General features: G+C 37.8%; 1 protein-coding gene and 1 pseudogene across 11 annotated transcripts in view; one reads left to right on the top strand and one right to left on the bottom strand.

The window, feature by feature from the left end:
- Chl1 (cell adhesion molecule L1-like) overlaps positions 1-21,410 on the bottom strand; it is a 214,430-nt gene that overhangs the window by 170,920 nt on the left and 22,100 nt on the right. The gene's annotated exons all lie outside the window — the stretch shown is intronic.
- Positions 3,444-4,796, top strand: Rpl4-ps2 (ribosomal protein L4, pseudogene 2; annotated as a pseudogene).

The following is a 21,410-nucleotide window of genomic DNA, read 5'->3' as shown; positions in this document are numbered from 1 at the left end:
AGAATAATACAGAGGTGGCAAATAAAACTATGCTTGCACACTCTTAGGCTTTTGGAACTTGGAAGAGTTTAACTTGCAGAAACAAAACTGGAAACAAAAGTACGTATAATATAATTCTAATTCTATTACTATAACAGGCTACAAAAGGAAAAATAATTCACAGAGACACTGAAACATACTCTTGGCTAGTGCAGTCATACTACATTCAAAGAAAGAACTGTGTATATTTATTGAATCTCTACCTCTCAGTAATAGTCTGGGCAACAAAGGGATTTTCTCAAATCCATGACTATCCCAATAGACATCAGCATGGACGATACTCAGTGGGAACAATGGGATCAGTAACACTTGAGTATCTTAGGGATTAGCCCAACTACAGCTCACAATACACAGTCAGGAACTAAGCCCAATTTCTCTCTGTGTCACTTTGGAAATTGCCTCACTCCTCACATTCTCTGCAATCTTATATGGGTATGACAACACTCCCTAGAAAAGCAAGAGTTCATCATTGTGGAACACGGCTGTTTTAGAGCAGACCCTGAGTCTGCAGGCTTCAATGGAAAATTCAGATTTGTTATAGCAGCCAGGAGCTGGTATTCATAATTACTAAATTCAGGTAACATTAAAGTCCACCTCCCAAAGGGCACAGTCCTCCTGATTTGCCAGTTTCCTGTTGGCCACTATGAAAGAACAAAATATCCCATCCTAAGAAAGAACTGTTAAAGAACAAAATATCCCATCCTAAGAAAGAACTATGAAAGAACAAAATATCCCACCGTAAGAAATTTCAGATCTCAGCAGACTCAGGATTATCTCTGGAAATACTAATCTTTTTAAAAGTAAAAATAAAATTATAAAGGAAAATTATTGTCTTATTCACTGCACTACTGCTATAAAAAGACATCACGACCAAGGTAACTCTTATAAAGAAAGTATGGGGTCTGATTTCAGTTTCAAGGATTTAAACCATTATCACCATACAGGCACTGAAGAAATAGCTGCGAGCTCTATCCTTATCCATAGGCAGAGGGAGAGTGAGACTCTGAGCCTGTCGAGGGCTTTTGAAATCTCAGTGACCACACTCCCTGACACACTTCCTCCTACAAGGCTATACCTCCTAATCCTTCTATTCCATTCAAATCAAGCCACTCTGGTGACTAAGCACTCAAATATGTCAGCCTTGGGGGCCATTCTTATTCAAATCATCACAATTACTGTCATGGAAAATTAAATTTGTTAAGAAAGCAGCTATCAGGTATAATCAGACTTTTCTAAGAGTCTTTTCCCCACAGAAAAGATTTAATCAAGTGAAGAATAGACGGGGGTTATGAGGCCTTGTGTCAGCAGAAATGACTACTGGGTGGCATTATCTGACCATCAGTCAGTTCCTGCTGAGTGTGCTTCTTCTCCCTCAGTCTTCCATAGGTTCCTGCCTTCCTCCAGGGAGCTTAAGTCCCCACCTCTTCCCTCATTATCACCATGCCTATATTCACACATTTGGGTTTTTACCCCTATTGTCTTCCTATTTATGATTTCAAAAAGATCACCATACTAAACACTGAATGAGGAATATCCTTACATCATCATGAGCTCTGATGACAGAGTGTTTTGTCTTCTCATAACTTCTTAAGATAGCGTCCATCAAAACGGCAACCAAAAGATTGGGAAAAGATCTTTACCAATCCTACAACAGATAGAGGCCTTATATCCAAAATATACAAAGAACTCAAGAAGTTAGACCGCAGGGAAACAAATAATCCTATTAAAAAATGGGGTTCAGAGCTAAAACAAAGAATTCACAGCTGAGGAATGCCGAATGGCTGAGAAACACCTAAAGAAATGTTCAACATCTTTAGTCATAAGGGAAATGCAAATCAAAACAACCCTGAGATTTCACCTCACACCAGAGCGATTGGCTAAGATCAAAAACTCAGGTGACAGCAGATGCTGGCGAGGATGTGGAGAAAGAGGAACACTCCTCCATTGTTGGTGGGATTGCAGACTGGTAAAACCATTCTGGAAATCAGTCTGGAGGTTCCTCAGAAAATTGGACATTGAACTGCCTGAGGATCCAGCTATACCTCTCTTGGGCATATACCCAAAAGATGCCTCAACATATAAAAGAGACACGTGCTCCACTATGTTCATCGCAGCCTTATTTATAATAGCCAGAAAATGGAAAGAACCCAGATGCCCTTCAACAGAGGAATGGATACAGAAAATGTGGTACATCTACACAATGGAATATTACTCAGCTATCAAAAACAACGAGTTTATGAAATTCGTAGGCAAATGGTTGGAACTGGAAAATATCATCCTGAGTGAGCTAACCCAATCACAGAAAGACATACATGGTATGCACTCATTGATAAGTGGCTTTTAGCCCAAATGCTTGAATTACCCTAGATCCCTAGAACAAACGAAACTCAAGACGGATGATCAAAATGTGAATGCTTCACTCCTTCTTTAAATGAGGAAAAAGAATACCCTTGGCAGGGAAGGGAGAGGCAAAGATTAAAACAGAGACTGAAGGAACACCCATTCGGAGCCTGCCCCACATGTGGCCCATACATATACAGCCACCCAATTAGACAAGATGGATGAAGCAAAGAAGTGCAGACCGACAGGAGCCGGATGTAGATCGCTCCTGAGAGACACAGCCAGAATACAGCAAATACAGAGGCGAATGCCAGCAGCAAACCACTGAACTGAGAATAGGTCCCCCATTGAAGGAATCAGAGAAAGAACTGGAAGAGCTTGAAGGGGCTCGAGACCCCAAAAGTACAACAATGTCAAGCAACCAGAGCTTCCAGGGACTAAGCCACTACCTAAATACTATACATGGACTGACCCTGGACTCTGACCCCATAGGTAGCAATGAATATCCTAGTAAGAGCACCAGTGGAAGGGGAAGCCCTGGGTCCTGCTAAGACTGAACCCCCAGTGAACTAGACTATGGGGGGAGGGCGGCAATGGGGGGAGGGTTGGGAGGGGAACACCCATAAGGAAGGGGAGGGGGGAGGGGGATGTTTGCCCGGAAACCGGGAAAGGGAATAACACTTGAAATGTATATAAGAAATACTCAAGTTAATAAAAAAAAAAAAAGATAGCGTCCATATCACAGGAAATTGTTTGAAATGTGTTTGAAATGGTTTTGAAAGCAGCATGAAAAATGTCAAGGTTTCAAGTTAAAAATAAATCAAAGAGATAACCTTGTAGTTATCAAACTGGATTTTACTCTGATATGACATATTTTCTGAGTCAATTGGGGACTACTTTCCCCAGAAGTAAAATGACCAGTAAAAGATATATGCCCTAGCTGTTCCAAAACTAATTTATACAAAAACATTATGTTTTATATATATACACAATTCTGAAATGTATGATATTAACCATTAATAGTAGTATTGTGAGAGCTTTTTAGATAACCCTGATCAAATCAGATGTTTTTGATTAAGTTAAGTGTCAGCAGGCCTTCTTCTCTCCCTGGCACGGCTTGTGCCTATCCCGGCACATCAAAAAAGGGGGAGTCATCTGGCAAGAATGTCACTTTGCTGTCTGTGTTCAAAGCTCCCATTTGACTAGATATTGTGAATTTTGTTCATCCCTACGTGAAGTAAAACAGCAGACAGCCCTATGTCATTAGTGAATTCATAGATCATCAGACCAGAACTGAGTCTTGGTGTCCTGGCAAAGCTATGGCTCAAATTCCAAGAGTTTAGGGTGTTGGGACTCACTGTTCTGGCCAGGGTGCCTTTGGAAATATGTGTCATGGGTGCTGCATGCTTGCACCAAACAAAACCTGGCACTACAGTATGAAAACAACCCAAAAGCGATGGGCCATCTGTTCTGCCCTGGTTGCCTCAGTCTTACCAGCTACGATGATGTCTAAAGGTCATTGTATTGAGAAAGTTGCTAAACTGTCTTTGCTGGTTGAAGACAAAGTCAAAGACTACAAGAAGAGCAAAGAGGCTGTTCAGGTGAATAAGAGCCTTAAAGCTTGGAATGACATCAACAAGGTCTATGCCACTCAGAGAATGAGAGCTGGCAATGGCAAAATGAGAAACCAATGGTTAATACAGAGCAGAGGAACCTGCATCATCTATTAGGAAGATCATGGTATTATCAAGGCCTTCAGAAACATCCCTGCCATTACTCTGCTTAATGTAAGCAAGCTGGACATTTTGAAAGTTGCTCTTAGTGAGCATGTGGGATGTCTCTGCATTTGTACTGAAAGTGCTTTCCAGAAATTGGAGATTTGAATGGCTCTTGGCTTAAGGCTGCTTCCCTCAAGAGTAACTATAACTTCCCCATGCACAAGATGGTGAACACAAACCTTAACAGAATCTTGAAAATCCCAGAGATCCAAAGAGCCCTCTGAGCACCACACAAGAAGATTCAGCATAAAGTCTTGAAAATAGTCCACTAAAGAACCTGAGGAACATTTGTTGAAGCTGAGCCCTTAGCCAAAGACCATGTGCAGGAGTACCACTCTCCACAAGGGCAGACATTACAAACTCTGGGTGAAAACACTGGAAGCAGCAGCTGCTGTGCTGGCAGCCAAATTGGAGAAGCTAGCAGCAGAGAGGGAGACCGTAGACAAGAAGCCAGCAGTAGGCAAGAAGGAAAAGAAGCCTGTGGATGTCAAGAAGCAGAAGAATCCTGCAAGAGAAGAGGTGGTTACCAAGAAACCAGCAGAGAAGAAACCTCCCACAGAAGGAAAAAGGAGCCTACTGGACAAACTATTAAAGCTTGTTCCATTCCTTAAAGAAAATAGATGCAGCCTTTTTGAATAAAAACGTAATCACAGATGTAGTGAGAAAAAAATAAAAGATAAGCGTCAGTCTCCAATTTTGGTAATAACAAGATATATAAATGCAGTGCTAACTCCCTGCCAGGTAGGTTCTTCTGTTTACAAATGTCTTACTTAAAAAGGAAAACAAAACAAAACAGCACAAAACAACCAAAAACCTAAGCATAAAGAGGATTACCTATTGCCTAAGGTTACGTAGTCATTTCTCCAGAAATACTGTGAAAAGTAATATCTAAGGTTCCCATGCACTTTTAAGACAGAGTATTATTCTTTCAGACTGTAGGCTCAGTGACAAGCATTTTTCAAGCATGATTAAATAACAGAAACCAATTAAATTACAACTCATTAAAGGTGTACATATGAAATACATATGAAAGTGGCTTGAGGTCTGTCAGTTACAGTTAGGTGTGCAAATGAATTATTGTGGCCGTCATGGAGACTTTCTGTCCCTGAGGCCTCCACTATACAAGGGGCCCCTTAGTTAGTCATTCAATCATATGTTATTAAGTACCAGGAGTCTGTAGTGACAGTCAAGATATATGCCTAAGTGTGTGGCCTTGTGTCCTCAAACTAGGAACTTTTCTAAAGAAAAGAAGTCTTGATCTCAAGATAATAGTCCCTATTTCCTGCTTGAGTGCCAGCATCTGCTACAGTGGTCTGAATAGTTGCATAAGAATCTTCAAACCATTGGCTACTCCCCACACACCTTATCCCAGTGACTTGTGGACATGAGACTATATGGTTTTACATCAGTTCCCCAAAGGAAATCAAGAGCAACATTTTCTATTTTCTTTTGAGATATGATTGAATTTCAGAACTCTCTGCCCACTGAACGGCAACAACACTTGCCTTGTTTTAAATCCTGGTAGTTCCTTAAGGTATTTCACCTAATGAACCTCAGAACATAGTGAGAAATTCTTTTGTGGTTTTACTATTTTATCAGTGGGAAATTCAATTTCTACAAAGAATATCATTAAGAAAAGTTTTGGAGATGGCAACTTGTTAAAATATGTAAGTGTGGGGTGTTAGTCTTATTTTGAAATTAATGAATATTCATTACACAGATTTGATGAAATAAACATTTATATATGTGCAATATATACATATATGCATAATAACATATACATGCTTACATAATAAAATGAAAACTGTGAGAGGTGTTAACTAGTCACATTACTGTAGTTTTCTAATAAAGTTCTTTCTTTCATTTTTTTGTTAACTTTGGTATATTGCATCATGGTGTATTTTCTGATTTATGATCATTAAACAGGATTACAAGTTGTAAAATCACAAACCAACAAGGTGATTTGAATCCTTACTATAGGCAGATGACAATGTAGTCAATATGGCAAACAAAGCTTCCGATCTTGTTTGTGAGTGTCAGAATATTACAGCTTTACAGCATAGGAGAAAGTAAGGTTGATCTTAAAGGTCAAAAAGCCCCTCTGGCTTTAAGTAGTTGCCTTTCCAGAATCCTTAACTAAAACACCTCCACAGGAAAAGAATGCTGCTCTAGGCAGTCAGCCTTCGATATTGAATTTTGTTTGGTGTTGAAATTCTCAACTTGTATCTGGCCTGAGACTAGTGAGGAGAGTGAGGGCCCCTTTCACTTGTGCAGTATCCTGACTTGTCCCCATATCTCTATTTCTTTCTATCCTGCCTCACTCCAGGAAAGCTCTGGCTTTACTTTTAATGTTCATATGCCTGAGTCCATACATACAAAACCTAATTTAGATAAACTATTGATCTATGTTCAAACACAAGCGTAAAAAGATGCTAACTTCTTTTAAGTTTAGATAAAGAACTGATATGTGTTCAACCAACCATCAATGTAAAGAGAGGCTTACTAACTAGAATTTAAAGTAGAGAAACTTTGGCAGTAACCTAAATATTCAATAATAATATAAATATTAAATATTTCAAAAAAATTGAGTACTAAGAGAAATATCATAATGATATTAAGGATTAAATAAACCACCACAGTTTGATGTAAAATTAAGCTAAATTTTTCCATCAAATAATTCTGTGTACCTGAATTTACACAGAAGATAACACTGGAAGAAAATAATCAACTGGCAAGTACTATTCCTTATGGGAGAAAACAGAAAAGGAGGAATAGAATGAATTTAATAAACATATCTTTAATAATCACATACTATTTTTACATAAAACTAGATAAGAAATAAAAGACCGTTTGCCAGCAAAGATTCTTTAGATAGGAGTTCATAGCAAAAATTATGAAACTAAGAGGAAAGTCATGGCCTTCCAGTTTGAGAGCCTGGGGTTGGGGATTTAGCTCAGTGGTAGAGCACTTGCCTAGGAAGCGCAAGGCCCCGGGTTCGGTCCCCAGCTCTGATGAAAGGAAAAAAAAAAAAGAGAGAGAGTTGGAACTGGGCTTGGAAGTCAAGAGATTCCACTCAGAATTATACAAGAACGGGAAACAGTAAAGAAGATTTATGGAGTGTGAGAGGATGTTGATGAGGTGACAGAGGGCAGGGACAGGATCATAAAGAAAGATGAAGCTGATTAGGCAGGCTGTAATGACAGCCCTGAGTATCATGCTTAAGTAATCAACCTTCATCTCCTAAAAGAAGACCATTGTATATTTTAGTAGAAAATGACAAGATGAGATTTATATGTCACGGAGATAACTCTAGTTTGACAACTTTATAAGCTCAGAATCAATTAAAGTTTCAATGACATTGGTTATCCTAATTTACTAAGAATGAGAGAAAAAGACCTGGGGTAATAGCTCAATTGGTTAAGCTCTAGAGATGAAAATATAAAGGGCCCGAGTTCACTATCCTAGAGTTTTTGTTAGAAAGCTTGTGATGGTGGCTTATAGCTGTGACCTCAGAACTGGAGAGGGAGAAACAAGGAGAAAATCCCTGAGCTCACTCCCAACCAACCTGGTTTTCTTATCATGTCCCAGACCAAATGAGAGACTGTGTTTCAAACAAACTGAAGGTGATAATTGAGGAATGATATTTGAGGTTATATTCAGGTCTCCACATACATATTTACATATGTGTATACAAAAATCACATGGTCCTGTAGAGACACATGTACAGATTGTGTGCATTCACTCACACAGACTAAATGGCAAAAGGGAGAATAAAAAGCACCCAACTGACCTAGGAATGGCTTGAATTCAATCGTTACTTTATGGGAAAAAGAATTCCTTTATACCTTTCAGCAAACAATATTTATTTCAAAGGGAGTAGACAGTCAGAGAAATTTCTACATAATCCTGTGATCCCAAAGTCACCATTCTGGTCCTTACTAGCCACATATTTCTGGTCTGTTACAAGCTCTCTGACCTGTTTCTCATTGCTCATTCTTAGCTGGAGCGAATGTACACCTCCTGATGACAGCTTTACTTCCCACTGGCAGCCCACAAAAGGCAAGCTGGGTACCTCAGTGAGAGCATCTAACGTAAGGAAAATTATCATGCACATACTCAATGGTCCGTGGATGCTGGTGGTAAGCAATAGCTTAAGGGCAAACACCTAACTTAGCAACCCGTGAGACTAAGTAGTTAATCACTAATGCTTTAATGTATGTCTAAAACTGTTATGAAGAGATGTAGAGAAGCATTCAAAAGCTCCATAGGCTTTAACTACTAATATTCTCTAACTGGTACCAATTATTTAATGTCTAATTTAGTACAATAAAATGCTAGTTGATATTATTATATACATGTAAAATTTTACTGATAACTCTCAAAATACTTTAGTCGACATCCTCACAAATCATAATTCTCCAGTTCAAAGTTCTAAGAAATTGGTGGAATTGTAGCTCATTAGCATTGTATTTTCTTAGTATGCTCGAGGTTATAGATTTAATTCACAGCAACATAGAGAAATGAAATAAATATCTCCATTAGAAAGCATACAGAAGAAGGCTGTACAGAGAGAGTCTTGTAAATCAAGATACCAAGCTAATAATTTGTAGCAAGTTGCAGATGTTGAAAGTGAGTGTGCCAACCCCAGCCTCTCTGCTCAGTGTGCCTGTGTGTAGGCACGCACACATTCTCTCTATTAAAGAGATGCATGTGTCGATCCTAAGCCTAACTACATCAGTCAGCAGCTGTCACTCTTCTGCTTGGCTGCTTCTCCTCCTGCCTAATCCCGACCCAACACAGAAATCAGAAATGCAAAGGAAGCTGGAGATTTTTAGCACACAAGTAAAAACTTCATTAGGGATGCCATGTAAAATATTCATTAAGAGACAGTTATGTCGGAAGGTGAACATTGAGAATATATCGTTGAGAAATATAACACATTTAGGTTGCATTTCATCTGGAATGGCAAAATCTACACATCTATTTCCAAATGAATAATTCAACTGGCATAAATTTCTCTAGATATTGAAGTCAACATTTAATAGGAACTAGATCTATATTTAATTCAGATCCAATTTGCAAACTTTGAAACTAACTTCACCTATGAGCTAGGCTATCCCTTCTCTCTATATCATTGTGCATCTGTAAAAAAGGGGCGGAAGTGTCATTCTTAGTAGTGGCACCAATGTTAAAGAGAGGAAAGAAAGAAAAGTAAAAATGTTCCTTAATGGATTGAAAGAGCTGAAGGTGCTTGCAATCCCATAAGAACAATATATAAGAAATACTCAAGTTAATAAAAAAAAAAAAGAAAAAAAGAAAGCAAACCATTACAAAAATGCATAACACGAAAAAAAAAAAAAAAGAACAATGTCAACCAACCAGAGCTACCAGGGACTAAACCACAACCCAAAGACTATACATGGACTGACCCATGGCTCCAGCTGCATATGTAGCAGAAGATGGCCTTGCTGGGCACCAATGGAGGGAGAAACACTTGATCCTGCCAAGGTTGGACCCCCAGTATAAGGTAATGTAAGGGGGGAGGGAGGAGGTGTACACACTTATAAAAGAAGGGGAGGAGGAGGGGATAGGGAGCTTATGTCTGGGAAACCGGGAAAGGGAATAACATTTGAAATCTAAATTAAAAAAAATCCAATTAAAAATATATATAAAGTTCCTTAATCATGAGAAATAAATCTCTAAGGCAGTTTTAATGCTTTACAATAAGTGAGGGGAAAGTTATCAGATCTCTGTATTCTTTTCTCTTCTCTCTTTCTTCCTCCCTCTCCCTCCCTCCCCCCTCCTTCTCCTCCTCCCTCCCTCCCTCTCTCTCTCTCCACCCCCCCGTGTGTGTTTTGTTAGTGTATGGTATATATATTGAGTGCACGAGTATGAATTACATGTGTGGCTTTTCACTAATCCTAGAGATCACCATTGACTAGGTTGGCTAGCCGACAAGTTTCAAAAATCTAACTGTGACTGCTCTTCCACTATTCTAGGATTGGAGAAGCATGCAGCCACACACGACTTTGACATGAGTGCTATGGATATCAGCTCAAGCCCTCCTGCTGGAGAACAAAGTACTCTCATTATCCAATGAGAAAAATCCCCAACCTCTCCACTCTTTTTTTTTTATTTCCTTTGGTTACAGAGATTATTTTTGTTAGAAAATAAATATTCTACAGCACAGAAATACAGTTAACAACTCTTAACAATTATAAACTAATATACCAAAATGTACTGTCCCGGTGTCTAACATTATAAAAGTAAGTAGTGGAATTAATGTGAGAGGAAACTCTGTTATGGTCATATGGTTAAGGAGTCCCTGACTGCTGATAACACAAACATACTTAGAAGTCTGGGACCTTCAGTGACCATACAAAACCATGGATTTGTCCTCAAACATACAACTCAATAAAACTAATAAGGACACTAGCCCATGCAAGAATTTTAGGACAGAGTTCAACTGTAAAAACACAATGTCCAGAAAGGTGAAATCTGTGGCCACACTTGAATTTTATTGTAATATATTCACCATGACAGAAAATTTCAAAATTGATAGTATTATAACAAAGGCTTGTTCAATCCTTGAAACAACTGCATTTGCTTTGTTAGGATAATTTTTAAATGGGGAACTAGAAATCCAAAACGCTGAATTAACAGGACAAGCTATGATGGTTGTATACACAATCTAAGTACTGTTATTTCAGTTCATAAATTATAAACCCAACCTCTATTTTCTTTAATGAAAATGCTTTGCATTTTATGAAGGTGGTCCATTTACAATGGCACAAAAAACAGTCTTAGTCCTTACTATGAAAAGAAGAATCCTTCTCTCCCTCCCAAAAAAAAACTATCATCAACTGGTAGTTTGTTCCAAAGAAGCAAGCAAGCTGTGGGCCCACAGCTTCTTTGTTCATGATGTTGTCAGTTAGAAGCCTTTACTTTAATCTATTCCTGTTTAAAGCAAATGACACAAAAGCCAGAATGCTACCACTTCCTTAGACTCTTCACATAAGCCAGGCATCATATAAGAGCTCAAAAGACTTCTTATTTTCTCTTCATCACATCGTCACTGCTCAGAATTGATTCTACAAGGGGCCCTTTGATGGTGCAGAAATGAGCTCTTTTTGAATCTTTGGCAGCAGAGCTCTCGCAGGGACAGTGTGTCTCTCTGCATACATGCTAAGTACCCATTTGCCACAGGTCTTTTTTTCTATTGGACTTTCATGGCTAGCACAAACTCACAGGAAGGATGGAGGAACAGGGAAAAGAGAAAGAATCTGTCTCCCCCATCAAATGATCATCAAATGATCAACAAATGAATGATATTTTTTTCCTTTCAAAAGATGGTGATGTAAGGAGAGACGCTTTTTCTCATGAAGCAGAGTCTAGGCTAAGAGAGGACGATGTGGAGAAATAGATTTTTTAAGGTTAAGGTATATGTATTACGTGCTGAATATGTATTTATATACAATTTAATATATAAAGTCTCAGTTTACACTCAAATATAATAACATAATTTTCTTTCTTTGCCCAAATCATACAAGATGATAAAATTTACTTTATTTCCAACCATAATGATATTAAAATCCCAATCCCAGTGGGGCATTTTATCAGCCCATAGAGAGGAAAAAGAACAATGGCTTGAGCGGTAGCCTAATTAGATAGAAAACTCCACATGTGGGGGTGTTTAATTCTTTTAAACCCCTAAATATTTCCCTATCTTTATCAAAATTGAAATTAAAGATAAAATTTGCTCGAATGTTCTGAAGGTGAGATAACACTAAGCTGTCCATAGGAAATGGTCTTGATTCCGAATAGTTCTCCTTCACACGTTCTAGTGGTTGTGGTTGGAGATGTACAAAATTCCTCAGCTTTCCCTTACACTAATGGTTCCCTTAGTCTGTACTTGGGGTGAGTACAACTGAATTTCCTTCTTTATTTGCAGGAACACAGAAGCATGGGAGAAACTGACTGGTCAGGAAACCTTTTGTCACAGCACCATTTTCTCTCGCCATGTTTTTACACATCGATGATCAAAATTAATGAAGTTTCAGAAGGGCATAACAATTACCAAAGAAAGATTATGAAAGATTTCTAATAAATTGTGTTGGTCATAAAACATGTTGTAAGAAATTATAATTAATAAGAAGTGAAATGTAACACCACCTTCAAATAGAAAGCAGGATCCCCTTGGAAATAACACACGGTGCTAATACAAAAATCAATGTTCACCATGCTGGTTGCTTGCAAAATTACACAATTAATCCTGTGTAAACTAACGTATCTGCAACTTACACTACAGGGTTGCTGACGCCTGCTAGAAGGCACAGTGTATTAAAGAGCGAGAGCTTTAATGAGATCCCATGAGACCCTAAAGATTTACATCATTTTTCCTTCCTAAAAAGAATATTTGGAACCAAGAGTATTTTTTATTCTATTTAGTGAATATTATTTTTCTTATTTTATAAATGCATGGTCAAGTCCACTATTAAATCATTCACCAAGAAGACAGTCTAGGGTCAGTCTAAAATATGTTCTTGAGCTGATAGATCCAACTAGTCCTTGTCTGTTGCCATCCTCTGCAACTGGGAACTCAGAGGCTAATGAGGCATTAGAAAATTGCTTCATTCATACACTACATATACCATAAAAATTATAAAGTCCTGTGTGTGTTTGATGTTTGATAGTCTGTTTTATTCCACAAGGAAAAAGTAAACACAAATAAACTAACCTCTTAGGTACAGTCATTAAAACCAAGTCAAACCAAACAAAAATCTATTTCTCTTCTTACCTGAGCAAATCTGAGTGCAAGTATCTACATCCTTTTGCGAGTATTTCACTGAATGCTTAACCATCTGAGCAGACAACTATGCACAGGTTAAGAAGAAAATATAATTTTCTGCTGATTGTGAGACATCTGTAAGACATTTTATCAATGCTTGGATTGACTATTATGCAAAAGCTCGGCACCTGGATAGAGGCTAAATGAGTTTACAAATACTCCCCTGTGTTCTCTTTACACAGTTAATGGAACTGGACTTGCCTGAAAGAGTAAGCATATTATTGTTAAAAGTATACATTCCAATAGCACTAATATATTTGCTCTTAACTTCCTCCGAGACCTGATTCTTTAGTCATGACTTCAGTCTAGGAATGGGTCGAATCCTAATCCATAAAGGCATTGCTTTCCTCGATTGAAACGATGTATATCATAATAAATAGGGTGGGGATGGATGGATGGATGGATGGATGGATGGATGGATGGATGGAGGGGCAGTTAGTGGGAATTTGGACAGAGAGATGAGTGTGAGTATTTAGATCAGTCATAACAGAGCATGTAGAGGACCACACTCCTCATCTTTTCTCAGGCCCTAAGAAGCACTAGTTGGTTAGCTCTGCTCTGATTCTATTCTAGGAATCTTACATACATTGGAGTGCAGACAGTTATAAAAAACCAAAACCAAAACAAAACAAAACCAGCCAAACAAACAAAAAACTAATGGACCAGATGCTAAAAGCAAAGAATTCAAAGATCTAAGGGAACAAAAAATGGAGGGAGAGATGATAGGGGGAAAACTACAAGGAGGAACAATGACAAAGATGCGAAAAGGTCACAAATGTGCTAGAGCTCAGCTAGCTGGAAAGCTGGCCTTGCTTCTGTGATGCACCAGCTTTAAAAAGAGCCAATAGTCCACACACGTTACTGTCTGCAGATTGTAGTCATTTCCCAGTACTATTTGATTTCTGTCCCGTGCTTTTTGAAAACATTCGCCATGCACATTACAAGCACTGTCTATGAGAACATGACGAAACTTTAGTCATGATTTTTGTGTGACAAAACCAGAAGATCTTAGGGAAACAATAATAATTTGAGTTTGTGTGTTTGTCTGTGTTTATCTGTCCCCTCCAGCAGAAAGGCTACAAGCTGGGTCTGCGTGTTGAGAACAGCACTAGAGCTTGCACACAGGAACCACATTATCTCTGACTTCAGCTTTAGGTCTAGCTTCAGTGAATAACCATTCCCTGTGTTCTATGCTTCTCTTCTTACTGTTTTTCTACTAAAAGTATTTGAAAAGATGGAAAGAAACACTGAGAAAAGAGAAAGTATGACTTACAATTCCATTTCACACACACACACACACACACACACACACACACACACACATATATTATTAGATATATTTCTTTACTTACATTTCAAAGGTTATTCCCCTTCCCGGTTTCTTGTCCATAAGCTCCCATTCTCCCCCCGCCCCCTCCCCCAAACGGGTATTCTTCCTATACATCCCCTTTATTGCCCTCACCCATATTCCCCTGCACTGGGGGTCCAACCTTGGCACCACCAAGAGCTTCCCCTTCCCCTGGTGCCCGAACATGGCTATTCTCTAATACATATGCAGTTGGAGCCCTGGGTCAGTCCATGTATAGTCTTTAGGTAGTGGTTTAGTCCCTGGAAGCTCTGGTTGGTTGACATTGCCGCTTTTATGGAGTTGCAAGCTCCTTCAACTCTTTCAATACTTCCTCTAATTCCCCCCAAGGGGGTCCTATTCTTAGTTCAGTGGTTTGCTGCTAGCACTGACCTCTGTATTGGACATGCTCTGGATGTGTCTCTCAGGAGAGATCTATATCCAGTCCCTTTCAGCATGCATTTTTTTTTTTAGCTTCGTCAATCTTATCTAGTTTTGGTGGCTGTATACATATGGCCCACATGTGGGTCAGGCTCTGAATGGCTATTCCCTGAGTCGCTGCTCTAAACTTCCATATCCAATCCTATGGATATTTTTCCCCCTTTTAAGGAGGAGTGGGAGAATCTGCATTTTGGTCATCCTTCTTGAGCTTCCAGTGGTCTGTAGATTGCATCTTGGGTAATTTGAGCTTTTTTGGCTAATATCCACTTATCAAGGAATGCATACCAAGTGTGTTTTTCTGTGATTGTGTTATCTCACTCAGGATGATATTTTCTAGTTCATTCCCTTGGCCTATGAATTTCATAAAGTCATTGTTTTTGATAGCTGAGTAGTACTCATTGTGTAGATGTACCACATTTTTTTTTAATCCATTCCTCGGTTGAAGGGCATCTGGGTTCTTTCCAGCTTCTGGCTCTTATAAATAAGGCTGCTATGAACATAGTGGAGCATGTGTCTTTGTTGTATGTTGGAGCATCCTTTGGGTACCTTTCATTGTTTGAATAGACATCCTACCTGGGGTTTATTAATGCAAAATGTAAGGTCTTTATTGGACAGAATGGAAGTAGACAGCCAAGAAGTCAAAAATCAGTTAATCTCCATTCTCGTTTCAAACCTTGGTAATGGCAATGCCTACACCTGCTATGATTATTCACAGTGTAAACATTAATTTTACCTAGAAAGACTCATGGTGAAATTATTTACCTGAAATAATATGCATGAATTATCCTGCCATGCGTTTTAGCTTTTGCCAAAGTTTTTCCCTGTTCCCAACAAGAAAATATTTTGACAAAGTCTAAGATGCACTTCTCCTGCAGCTTTCAAAATTCTCTCGTGCACAGTCTATTCAGAAAAAAATGTCTCCTTTATTGAACTGCCAGCTAAGCATTGCGAAGATGACATACTCTGGGGAGAAAATGAAAAGAAAGAGCTTGCAAAGCCTGGGGCTAATGAGAATGTTCAGTATGTAAACTGCTTACCACACAAGCATAAAGACCTGAATGTGTATTCCTAGCATTCATGAAAAAGGTCAGGTCCCGGAGGAGCCTCATAACCGTAGCAAACAGTAAAGAGACTGGAGAATCCTGTGGTCCTCTAGGCTAACCAGAATGCTTGACTCAGTGAGCTCTGGGTTGAATGAGAGAGACCTTGCCTCAAAAGGAGAAAATGCTTCAAGTGAGAAAAACATTAGTTTGTTAACATGTGGTGTATAAGACAGACAGACAGACAGACAGACACACACACACACACACACACACACACACACACCTTCAATTACTGAAAAGCAAAGCTATTTTATCTATGAAAATGTTGATGTGTTTTTGCATTAAACAAGAACAGGTACACAGTAGTCTACCTTTTCTCAAAATTCCCGGTCTTGAATTTAGAGATTTCAGTGTAACAGAAGCATTTCTTATTTATAAGTTTGTTTTGAGGGAGGGGGTATGTAATTCTCTCTGTGTTTAAATTGCGTTGTTTGATTTATATTTAATATTTGTTTATGAGCTATTTCCTAAGAAAGAAGTACTTCAAGAATTAGTTGAGGCTTATGAGATAGCTCTCTAATTTACATTCATTTTCAAGCTTCAAATATGCCAATTTTAGAACTCTAGAAACCAAAAATAATGATAATCAATACAGTTTCCACAACATTACGTACTTTTTATTAACCTTCTACCTACTGTATCAGACTGCATGCACTCTAAGTGTATGGATATCTTCAAGTTATTCATTATTGGCATGAATTGACAGAAATATTGGTCCTTAGGCAGTGGCTGGTAGATCTATATTTACTGAATGATCACTATCCAACTGAATTCTTCACGTTTTAAAGATAAAAGTTTTTTTTATTAACTTGAGTATTTCTTATATACATTTCGAGTGTTATTCCCTTTCCCAGTTTCCGGGCAAACATCCCCCTCCCCCCTCCCCTTCCTTATGGGTGTTTCCCTCCCAACCCTCCCCCCATTGCCGCCCTCCCCCCAACAGTCTAGTTCACTGGGGGTTCAGTCTTAGCAGGACCCAGGGCTTCCCCTTCCACTGGTGCTCTTACTAGGATATTAATTGCTATCTATGAGGTCAGAGTCCAGGGTCAGTCCATGTATAGTCTTTAGGTAGTGGCTTAGTCCCTGGAAGCTCTGGTTGCTTGGCATTGTTGTACATATGCCAAGCTCTTCCAATTCGATAAAAGATTTTTTTAAACTGAACACTGATCCAATAATACCAGAAATTTCAGCAAACACAAATTTAGCAAATGCTTTGTCTTAGTCACTGTTCTAACGGTTTTAAAAATAGTTCATGTATGAAACGGGGCAACACTCTAAGATTAGTCTTATTATTTATACCTTTTACAATAATAGTAGTTACTGTAAAAACTGACCATACTCTGAATAGGAAATTGCTCCCAAAAGAAATGATATAACCACCCACACAAGTTATTTTAGCTCTATGAGTCAGCATTTAAAACACATTGGCCTTTTAATGTGCATTTCTATTGTAGTTTTGTGCTTCTGTAAACTCCACTTAGGTAATCGTGTTTGAGATGAGATAGTGAAATGGTGACCACAACCCTTTAACCAACATACCATTTGACTATATACATGTCACAATTTACAAAGGGTTTTGAGGAATGATGCAAATGAATGAAGTAATAACCATCAAAATGTTCAATTCATGAATTCTCTGGACATGTTATCTACACACCAGGTGCAACTTTGGAAATGAGATTCCCTGGTTGAGCAATCTTAAAATGACACTGACTCTGAGCATGTGAATGGGTCCAATGCAACCTCGTTTGTTTACAGGAAAACAAGACCATGCAAGGTTACTATGGGGACAGAACAGAGACATAGCAAGATATGGAATGGTGATATTTGTATGATTTGAAATGGAGGAAGATGCCGTAGTAAGGGCTTTCATGCTGTCCCTATGTGCTAAAATAGACATAGAAGCAGACCCCATAGAGAAACCACAGGGACACAAGCGTAAGCCCTACAGACACCTTGACCTTTGGGCATCTGATCGTTACAGTGCTAAAAGAACAAATTCCGTAGTCTTTCCGATATTCAGACTGTAGCAATTGGCTACTGAAACAACACAAACAAATATAAGACATTTAATGAAGATGTGAGCATAGAACTTTATATTTAAAGTTTGGAGGACAACTTTTATACGTCTTTTGAGTTCATGTAAGATGTATACTGCCTTCATTCTAGTTACTTTGCCAGAAGATAATGTAATAGTATATTCTTAAGTCTAAATTAAAACTAAGTTGTCTTTTTACAAAGACTAAGTTCTAAAACTCAGTTTTATGTTACAATGGCAGTTGTAATTTTACTGACCGCATAAGATATTTTCACAAATTAAGTCAATAAATATTATGGCAGAATGGCTTAATACATCATTTAAGTTAGCTATCATGTTTATATTCATATTAGTTTTGATATTAAACAAATGACCTATCTCTTCTATAGCATGTTTGCCTATACTGTAGTTCTAAGAACTCTGACATACAGGTCCCTGTGTGCATGCTAACTACTGGAGTGCTTAGGGTCAGTCTACTGTTCCTGCTGAATATGAAACTAACTTGAAACTTGTCTACTATTTTACAAAGACTGTGCACTGTGGAAAGTTCTATCTTACAGAAAAAAGTCCATCTTGGATGAAAGTATATAAGACACAAAATATTCTAAAAGAAAATGAATCCTACAGGGAAGTCCTTCAAAAAAAAAAAAAAGCAAAACTACTTCAGGAAGTCTCTGAAACTGACCAGATACACTTAGTCCCTCTCTCCTTTTTATGAGAACAGTTTAGAAACATAATCAGATAAGCTGAGTTCCCTAGAAGAGGCAGAGACAAGATCAACTGCCTCAAAGAAATACTCCTGGACCTGATTCGCTGCCTTCAAGTCTTGCAGTGTGTTCCAGATTTCGTGTTTTCAAGAACTTGTTACCTGTCCTGAGGTTGGCTTTTGTTGATGCCATTGTGAGTGTTTTCTGCTCCTGTAAGCAACCCTTCATCCATTTCTTATAAGCAATCAAGAGAAAACTCATTGTTTCACCATTTTAGACTTTTGTAGCACCTTCACTTTGTTGTGTAATGAGTTCACTCTCTAGGGCGAATAGGTTGTTCACATCTTCCTAGAATAGTTTCATACACTATCGTGGTATTATAAATGGTAAGCATGAATTATCTATTAGATCTAAGGAGTAAGTCTTCGAATAAGTTTAGGGTACCTTACATAGAAGTTCTCTGTTCTAATTGGCAGGGTACCTACTCTGGAGTTGACATGAAAGCATGTCTGAATCCTTTCTTTTAATGTTTCCACAAGTGACTTAAAATGTACTAACCAGTGCAAACAATGATCTCAGCTTTTTTATTAATATCATAAAATTCAAAAACAGGTAATTAAAATGTGATTTTCCTTGTTGCTTAATCTCTCACTTTATGGATATATGTGTACACAGGTGTACATGCACCATGCACATGTATGTGTGCAGTCGAGCATGGCTGGAGATAGATACTGGCTCTCCTTTGTCCATGCCTACCATGTTCCCCTGAGATAAGCTTTCTCATGAAATTTGGAGACAAGCTAGCAGTTATCAGGCCCCAGTGATCTTCTTGTCCAAATGTCCCATAGCACTGGAGTTACAAGCTTGGAAATCCAGACCAGAGTTTTTGTTTGTTTATATTTTTCTGTCCATAGGTTTAGGGGATCCAAACACAGGTCTTTGTGCTTGATCAGCAAAAATTTTTAATCCACTGATCCATGTGTCCAACCTCAGAATTCAAGATTTTAATTTAATGAAATATAAGAGTTTCCTAAAATTTTCTTTCTACATCTTGCATTTCTTTCATCCATACCAAATGAACCAATATAATTTAGCTTATGATAAGTTCATTTTTATATTTTCAATAAAGATTATTAGTGTAATTTGAGCCACACTAAATTTATATAATAAGCTTCATCTACGAATTGCAGTCTGAAACTTGTTTTTTATGTAAAATTCTTTGAATATATTTGAAATCTATATTTAGACAAATCAAATTACATATTTGATATTTACCTCTTGTGTATGTTAGGTTATAAATTAATATGTTATATAATAAACATTCAATTTTTGTATGTAATTATATATTCAAAGTTTTCTTCTGTTTTTGAATTCTTGTTTCTGGTTGTTTTGGGGATTTGTTTTGTCTTTAAAATACTTTCATAGAAAACATTTGAGTGCTTTTTGTTTGTTTGTTTATTTGTTTGTTTATTGATCACACCTGAACATTTCCTTTGAATGACCTTCTGAGGCAGAATGTCTGAGGCATTACAGGGCACAAATACCTCCAACTTTACTAGCTCTTAAAATTGTTTTTTCCAATTTTCACTCATTTCACCATCGTATGAGTATGTTCAATTCCTGAATGTCTTTACACATACAACAGCATGTATGATTTTTGTTGTAGTCTAATAAATGACAAATAGTTGCTTTCCATTTTTTAATTAGAGCATTGGGATAAGATTTCCATATAATTCAGGTAATCAATATTAAAAAATAAAATGCAGGCTCAGTTGGTAAAGCGCATGCATAAACCCTAAGTTTACTGGCTAGGACCCATCTAGTAGGTAGCACATGCAATGGAGCAAGTTCAAGGCCAACCTATGATACACAAGACCGTGTTTCAAGCAAGCAAGCAGGCAAGGAAGCAAGCAAGCAGATGTCAACTCAGAAAGCTAATACTGTTTAGACAAACAAACTGCTATAAAAAATGTACCTCAATCAATAGTCTCTTGTCACCTGTTAGTCCTAGAGATTCAGAATTTTGTTTGGCTTCCTTCAGTCTTGCCTTTAATAAAATACCACATTAATGAATTCACACAATACTTAAACTTTTATTTAGCCTGCTTAGGAAAGTTCTTTTAATAGCTGCATACTTTTGTAGGTTATTCCTTTCAGTTGTCTAATAGTATCTCATGAATGGATGAATCATACTTTGTTTCTCTGTAGCATTAACTTGTTTTTCCTTGCTTACATACAATAGTAAGTACTCTAATATGTTATTGATCATTAACACCTGTTTTATCTGAAAATGCTCTGTCCTTTCACCTATTTTATCATTGTGTTGTGTTTTTATGTATCAGTTTGAAAGGAAAGTACTTCTTCAGGCAACGCCTTTGTTCTTTGTAGGAATTTCTACATAAGTTATGGATGCCATCATTTTAAAATTAACACTCAAAGCCTGAATTTTTATTTTCCTTAAAATATATATTTGACAACACTTAACATCACTAATATAGTGAGCAAAATTCAGGAATTTTGCCATCAACCTAACTTATTTTTTAATAAATCAACTTTCCACAAGTCTCCATATGGAAAAGAAGCTGTAAACACTCTTTCTGTATTGATGAGAAGCCATGATACCCATGAGTATACAGGAAAAACTAAGGGATCTAATGTCCATTTGATATGGTCATTGTCCAATTTTTATCAACGCATATCATGCTTGTAACCAACAGATTAAAAATGTCTTCTATCCTCTGCATCTAACTCACAGCTTCTCTAAGAATTAC

The sequence above is a fragment of the Rattus norvegicus genome, chromosome 4, assembly GCF_036323735.1.
Source record: "Rattus norvegicus strain BN/NHsdMcwi chromosome 4, GRCr8, whole genome shotgun sequence".
NCBI classification, from domain to species: Eukaryota; Metazoa; Chordata; class Mammalia; order Rodentia; family Muridae; genus Rattus; species Rattus norvegicus.
Note: the sequence above shows the minus strand (reverse complement) of the source record. Positions and strands in the feature narration are given on the sequence as shown.